Source organism: Dendrobium catenatum, unplaced genomic scaffold (assembly GCF_001605985.2).
Source record: "Dendrobium catenatum unplaced genomic scaffold, ASM160598v2 fragScaff_scaffold_670, whole genome shotgun sequence".
NCBI classification, from domain to species: Eukaryota; Viridiplantae; Streptophyta; class Magnoliopsida; order Asparagales; family Orchidaceae; genus Dendrobium; species Dendrobium catenatum.
In genome coordinates, this window is record NW_021319132.1 from 178,147 (window position 1) to 186,328 (window position 8,182).

Genomic DNA, 8,182 nt, shown 5'->3' on the forward strand with positions numbered 1-8,182 from the left:
CTCTTTTCCCTACTGATAATGTGCATGGGATGAATAGGTTTTGGTTCAAACTTAAAAGACTCAAGCAAAAGCTTTCTTGGTGGAATAAATGTACCTTTAAAAATATTTTAACTAGTATCTTGAAGGCTGGAGAAGATGTGGAAAAGGCTGAAATAGTTTATATGCATGATTCCTCTATTGATAATTTGACTCTCTTCTTAACCAAGCTAAGATTACTTTGTTCAAGTTACAGGAAAAGGAAGAAGCTTATTGGAGACAAAAGGCTTCTTCAAATTTTCTTATGGAAGGTGATCGCAATACATCCTACTTTTATAATATTGCTAATCATATTAAAATTAGTAGGCATATCCATAAGATTACTTTGCCTGATGGTAGTGACATTGAGGACCCTAATTTGATTGCTTCTTTAGGTACTGAGTATTTCTTTAGCCTTTAATTCTAACTTTAATCCCAAGCTTGATGCTAATTTTTCTTTTATTCCTTCTCTTATTTCTGAGGAGGATAATTGTTTGCTTATTAATACTCCTTATGTTGAGGAGATTTGGGATAACTTAAATAGCATGAATTCTGATTATGTTATTGGGCCGGACGATTTCACCAATAAATTTTCCCAGAATTCTTGGGATATTATTAAGGATGATCTTGTTAATGTTGTTTTAGATTTTTTTTAGTGGAACCCCATACCTTAAATTCTTCACCGCCACTTCTATTGCTCTAATTCCTAAGTCTCAAAATATTAATTTTTGGAATGACTATAGGCCTATTAGCTTGTGTATTTTTTTCAATAAACTTATTGCTAAATACTTAATGGGGAGACTAGCTTTACTTCTACCTAAAATTATTTCTTTTGAACAGTCTGGTCTTATTGAAGGCAGATCTATATTCGATAATATTTTACTTGCTCAAGAGTTAATTCATGATTTGGATAACAAGGTTGTTGGTGGTAATATTGTTTTTAAAAAGGACATAACCAAAGCTTATGATAATCTTAATTGGGAATTTCGGTATGTCATTTTAAAGTTGTTTGGTTTAAATTCTCAATTCATTAGTTTAATAAAAAGTAGCATTAAATTTTGTTATTTTTCTGTCATCATTAATGGCAAATCCCATGGATTTTTTCGGTCTTCTCATGGGCATAGATAGGGAGATCCTTTATCTCTAGCTCTTTTCATAATTGCTATGGAATTTTTATCTCATGGCCTTAATCAACTTTTCAGAATGTATCCGAAATTGTTCTTCCGAACTGCTGGTGGTTTGCCTTTGACCCATTTGAGTTTTGCAGATGATTTCATTATTTTTTCAAATGGCTCTATTAAAATAGTTCAAATTCTGTTCAGCTTTTTTAAGGATTTTCAAAATACTAGTGGTTTAACTTTCAACAAATCCAAAAGTTCTTTTATTACTGCTAAGTCAATTTTTGCTACTCGTATACATAGTATTGAAAGAAAAATTGGCTTAAATAAGAAATTTCTTCCTCTGAAATATTTGGGTACTCCTCTGTTTAAAGGTAAGAAACGTTCCTATTTATTTGATGATATTTTCTCTACCATCCAGAAGAAATTTTCTTCGTGGGCCTTTAATTTTTTATCTTATGGTGGTAGACTTATTCTCATTAAACATGTTCTTTATTTCTTTCCTATTTATGTGCTCCATACTTTGTCTCCAACTTTAAATGTTTGTAGGAGGTTGGAGGTTCTTTTTAACAAATTTCTATGGGGCTCCAAGGAAGGTTCTAACTCTATTATTTGGGATTCTTGGAAAAATTGTTCTAGTACTATAGATGAGGGCAAACTTGGTTTTAAAACCTTTAAGGATATGGTTAAAACCTTTAATCATAAATTATGGTATGGTTTTAGATCTAAAAAGAGTCTTTGGGCTAAATTCATGCACTACAGGAAAATACGCTGTTATGGGCGGACAGTATCCGCGGTACACCCTAATATCTGGCGGAAATCCTCGGTTTCCGGCGCATTTTCGTCAAATTTTCATGCGCCGGTTTGATGTGCATTGCTAAATGTCTTCCGACATTTTGTAATGCACTGGAAACCATTCCGGCGCACGTTCCGGTGCATTACCGGCGCAAAATGTGATATAAAAGACGGCAATTTTCAATCGATAATTTCAACGCCTAAGGCATCGGTAGTTTACGTCATATGTATGTGATGGAAACTACCGACACATAAACTGTCGTAGGTGCGCCGTAAATAAGCAACAGTTAAATTCTGGCGCCAAAGTACCGTCGGAAATCTCCGGCGAACTAGATTCATTAAAATGCGCTGGTAATCTCCGGCGCACACAAAAATGCCGGCATGATCAATCTGGTTCGTTGTATCATCATTTCCGTCGAATTTCCGATGCATAATCCTCCGAAAACCTATAGCATTGACAAAAAAAATTGTCTTCCCATCTAACAATCAAATTTTCACATCTGCAAACCTATACAAATATCTATCCATAACAGTTTATAACAATTCCACAATATAAAATTCTTCAACAGATGCACAAAAACATAAATACTCATTAAAAGAAATTGTTCAATAGAGAAAACAAACTAAAAACATCATATAGTGTTCAATATTACAGATTCAAAGATATAAACAAGTTCCTAAAGTAAACTACTCTGAATCTGTGGACTCCTCAGCTGGAGCTACCTCTTTTCCACTCATCTGGTCCCTCATTTTGCACAATTCATCCAACAACTGATTCTGTTTCTCCTGCATCTACATCTGCATTTGGACCTGTGCTTGCAACTGAGCTTACCAATCAGCTTGTGATTTCCTTACTTGTTCTAGGTCTGCTTGAATGACACTTATTTATTGAGCAGTAAGGTCTCATGTGAACTGGATGCGAAGCTGGATGCAGTAGAGGAGATCATCCCCTCGTATGCCTGAGCTTGGGAACCCAAACCATAAACTCTGTCATGCTGCATTCCTCTGACAGCCTGCGACCAGATGCGATACTCAGAAAACTCTATAGAGCCGCTAGAAGTGCCCTCACCTAATGCAGCATGACTCTCCCGAAGTCGTGTATACTCCTCCTGTAAAGTATAATATAAATATATATAATTAAACTAAAAATAAAAATTTCTAAACATATATATATACTTGAATATGCTTTTTTGCTCTCTCATCAATCCATTGTTGATCCTCCTGTCACCTATGAGTGTGACTATGCAATTCCACAGGAATCAGTTCTCTATACATAACTTAAGTAAAAAAGAATAAATCATTTAACATAAAAACTAAAACCCAAAAATATCTCAAACTCTCTAAACCACATCTCCCGGACTTCTTTCAGGACTTTCTTCCAAGAAACATAATGAGCGTCAAACCTACTCCGTATGATGTCCCGTATTTTATGTGTCAGTTGTTTTGATAGGTAGAACCTACAAAAAAAAATTATGTGAAATAAATATATAATATAAATATTCATTACCTTAAATAAAAGAAGAAGTACATATGTGTCACCCTCAGGTGTTATCAACATTCTACCATCTGTCACCTGCTCTACTGCAGCTGGTATCTAAGGTCCAGCTGCTGTTGAAGGTTCAGTTGAAGAAGGCTGATGGGGTGGGGTGGGGGATAGTATGGTGGAGTATATGGTGGGAATGGAAAAGTAGGAGGGGCACCAGTATAAAGTGGGGGTACGTAGTATGGGTAGAAAGGAGTACTCTGCCCGGGATCTGGTGAACGAAATTGGGGGTCTGGTGAACGAAATTGGGGGTCTGGTGAGTAGAACTGCAGGCTACTGGCTCCAGAATTGGGTAAAGACTATGTAGCAGTTTGAGGCTGGGTAGCAGGTTGAGGCTGTGTAGCAGGCTGAGACGAGGTGGTCCCCTTAGTACATACTATCCTAGCTGGTCCAACTACAGTGATCTTCTTTGTGCGCCTGTTAAAAATATTTTTTATCAATCATCTATTAGGCTCTTCACCTGAAGTCATCTGCATAGAAATAAATAAGAAATATTAGAAATATGAGTTATAACAAAAGTTTAATAAAAAATAACGCATTAGTAATAACAAAATAAATGCAGTGAAGTAAAATGCAGGAAAGTAAAAAAAAATGCAGTGCAGTAACAATAAAATAAATACAGTGAGTAAAAAAAAAATTAATTTATCTTATGTTAACTCATCATTTGTTGATTCACTTTCATAAGATGATACACTTCCAGCACTATCAGATTCATCATCACTTTCCTATATGGTTAGATCTACATCCTCTAACTGCAACTCGCTCTCATTAATTCTGATTTGGTCATCTATATTGATTGGAAGATTTTTTAAATTTGACATAAACTCTTCTTGATATGCTGATGGTATTGAAGTGGATTTCTCAATTACTTCCCTTGGTTTTATCTTCATAACTACCAGTCAATCCTGTTTACCTCGTATTCTACTTGGATAGTTAGCATAATAGACTTGAGTTGCCTGACTAGCAATAATGAATGGATCAAACTTTGCATATCTCCTATCCCGCTTTACTTCTGTTATACCGTAAATTGGATGTACTCTTGTGCCTCTATGTTGTACTGGATCAAACCATTCACAATTGAAGAGATACAAAGTATTCCTGTGACCGAGATATTTCACCTCTAATATTTTTTATAATACCCCGTAGAATTCAGAATCATCCCCTATATGGGTGTTCCCTCTTACACATACGCCAGAATTTTCTGTCTTCCTACCTTCACACCAATTTTTTATTTGAAATTTATAACCATTGATCAGAAATATTTGATAACATTTAACTAATTTATTTTGTCTCCAAGCTAACTCAAATATCCCTGAATTCGGCGAATCACTTTCTTCAGAGTTTACCTTTAAATGAATAAGATGTTATTATTAATAATATTAAGTAATTGCATAAATAACTAATTAAGACTAATTATTCAAATATGTCATATTTTTAAACTAAGCAGTGAATTCTTTCTCCACTATCTTATGGACTTCTTCTTCTGATGTACTTAAATCATCAATGAACCTCCTACAAACCATTTTGAGTTTAGAATAAAGTTTATAAGAATAATGAAAATATAAACAAATTAACTCATACTTACTCGAGATATGGCTCAACTTCTTCACAATTTAGTAAGATATACAATGTGATAAATGTCATCTTCTTTTCAGGCAAATAGCACACGGTGCTAGCGCCTAAAAGTTCACCACTTCCCCAGAATATAGATATATTAGAGGATTTACTAATATTTTGAGGTGTTTTACTTTCACCTGATTGAGACATTGTTTCAAAATAATATGAGCAAAACTGAGTTGTCTCGTATGTTAAATATGATTCACAGATAGAGCCTTCGGGTCGTGCTTTATTCTTAGCGCTCTTCTTAAGTTTTTTTAAATATCTCTCAAAAGGATACATCCACATATACTGAACAGGTTCACCAACCATAGCCTCATATGATAAATGAACTAGCAGATGCTCCATAGAGTCAAAGAAGCCTGTAGGAAATATCTTCTCAAGTTGACACATAATGAAAAGAATTTCCTGCTCCATAAAAATTAAGTTCTTCACATTTAATTTAGAAAAGCATAAATCTTTGAAGAATACACTTAGCTCGATCAAGGGCTTTAAATTTGATCTGATAGATAATTAAAAGCAATTGATAGTAGACATTACATGAAGATGTGACAATCATGACTTTTCAATCCGAATAATCTCATTGATCTTATGTCAACACACCTACTTAGATTAAAAGAATATCCATCAAGTACTCGTAGGGTCTTCATCCATTCACAAATTATTCATTTTTGCTCTAAAGTTAATGTGAATGGAGCTTTTGATTTGAGTAATTTTCCTTTCAATCTTTAATTTTGGATTATGTGGCCCTGGAATTATAAGTGACAGAAACATATAAGGAGTAGTCATACACAACTCTGGATGAAGATTATAAGGAGTGAGTATCACGGGCCAACATGAGTACGGTGTAGCAGACTGACTGAATGGAGTAAAACCATCTGCGCATAAATCTAATATGACATTTCTTGGTTCTGCCGTAAATATTGGATGTGTATGATCAAAGTGTCTCCAAGTATCTGCTTCTGATGGATGTGTGATAACACCTTCTTGTAGAATATGATCATTATGTCATCTCATATGTGCAGCAGATCTTATGGATGCATATAACCGTTGTAATCTCGAAATTATTGAAAAGTAGAACATCCTACTGACAGGCACATCCTTCTGCTTCCTTCTTCTATCAGATTTTGGTTTAAATCTTGGTGCATTACAATGACAGCATGAAATCTCTGAGAAATCTTCTTTAAAGTATAATATGCATCCATTGACATAACAATCTATCTTTGTGTATGTCAAACCAAGTTTTGAAATTAACTTTTTTTTTTTAAAATATAGATCTATAGAAATTAGATTATCTGTCGGATTAGTTTCCTTAAGCAGCCCAATGAATTGATTAAAATATTCACGAGGAACATTATATTCTGCCTTGATTCTTAACATCTTCACAGCAACAGATAACTCTGAGTGAGTAGTGCATCTTCTTCAGATTGGTTGCTATGCAGCATGCAATAAATCATAAAAATTTTGTGCCTCCTTATTCGGCAACTCTTCTATATTTTGTTCAAATTGTATTTCAGTTGCATCATGAACTAATTCATCAAGATTTGGTCGGATATTTTTAGCCTCAACTATATTAGTTATTGTAGAATAACCGCATTGATAATCAAATTGTGGCTCGTACTCACCATGAGAAGTCTAATACCAATACCGTGGCTTGAATTTTCTGCGATACAGATCAACAGTTACATCATCTGGTTCTAGGTGCACTAGATTTTTATCTTTAGAATATGGACATCGAAACTTTCCTTCTGATATGAAGCTTGATAGTTGTTTCGCTTGTTGAATAAAAATATTCACCCTATTAATGAATTCATCTGTTAATGTCTTTCGTCTTTGAGATAATCGGTTATACATCCAACTTCTTTGATTTCTAATATCCATAACCTACATATAAGAGCAAAGTCGTAGGTGATTCAATGCAAGGAAGTCATTAAGGTGATTGTATACAAAATTATGATCAATTTGTATCCTATCTTAAAGGGTCAAGCCACTTATCCACCGAAGCATCTCATCTCGGCAACACTTAACTCATTCGACATCATAAAGCATTGCAAAGTCTCACAACCATCTAAGATGTGTACTCTTATTAATGACTTGATCACCATACCCAAAATCACAATCCTCTCTTGCAAATGTCTTATCAACAAAAAGAACATCATTAGCAAAAAGCATACACCAAGGTACATTCTCTTGCAAATGTTTAGTGAGAACATCCATGGCTAAAGCAAAAAAGATATGGACTTAAGGCTGATCCTTGATGTAATCCAACCGAAATAGGAAAATACTTTGTCAAACCACCTTGTGTTTGAACACAAGTACTAGCTCCTGCAAACATATCTTTAATGATTGGAATATAATTGTTATTAACTCCTTTCTTTTCAAGAACTCTCCATAGCACTTTTCTTAAAACTTTATCATATATTTATAACTTCCATAGTAGACCTACCCGGCATGAATCCAAACTGATTTTGAATAGTTTAGAAACAAAAAAAAACATTGAATATAAGCGTTATTAACTTTTTTTTGCAAGAACTCTCAATAGCACTACTCTTGAAACTTTATCATATATTTTTTCTAAATCAACAAAAATCATATGTAGATCCTCCTTTCTCTATATTTCTTCATCAAACCTCTCAAAAAAGTATGGCTTCCATAATAAAAATACCCGGCATGAATCCAAATTGATTTTGAAAAAATTTTCAACATAAAACATCTACAATTTGAATCCTAAATCAAATTTAAAGGAATTACATGAAAAAAAATTAAGGCAGACGACGGGAGGGAGGCGACGGGAGGGAGGGAGGCGGAAACTCACGGTCAAAAAGCTTACTTTCGCTGGCCACGAATGTGGTGATCGTCGGCGACGTCCGGTGATCGTCAACACAAGTCAGTGACGTCGATCTATGGTGAGCGACGGAGGGCGATGAGGGAGAGAAAGAAGTTGTGAGATAAACGAACGAAAGAAATGAGCAGTGGTCGCGGTCGGTTTGGAAATAGGGTTTCCGCCGGTGGATTTTTCGGCATCCTAGACGCCGGAAACATGTCCGGTGCATTATACACCGGTGTTAAGTCGTTGAGTTTAAATATGCCGGTG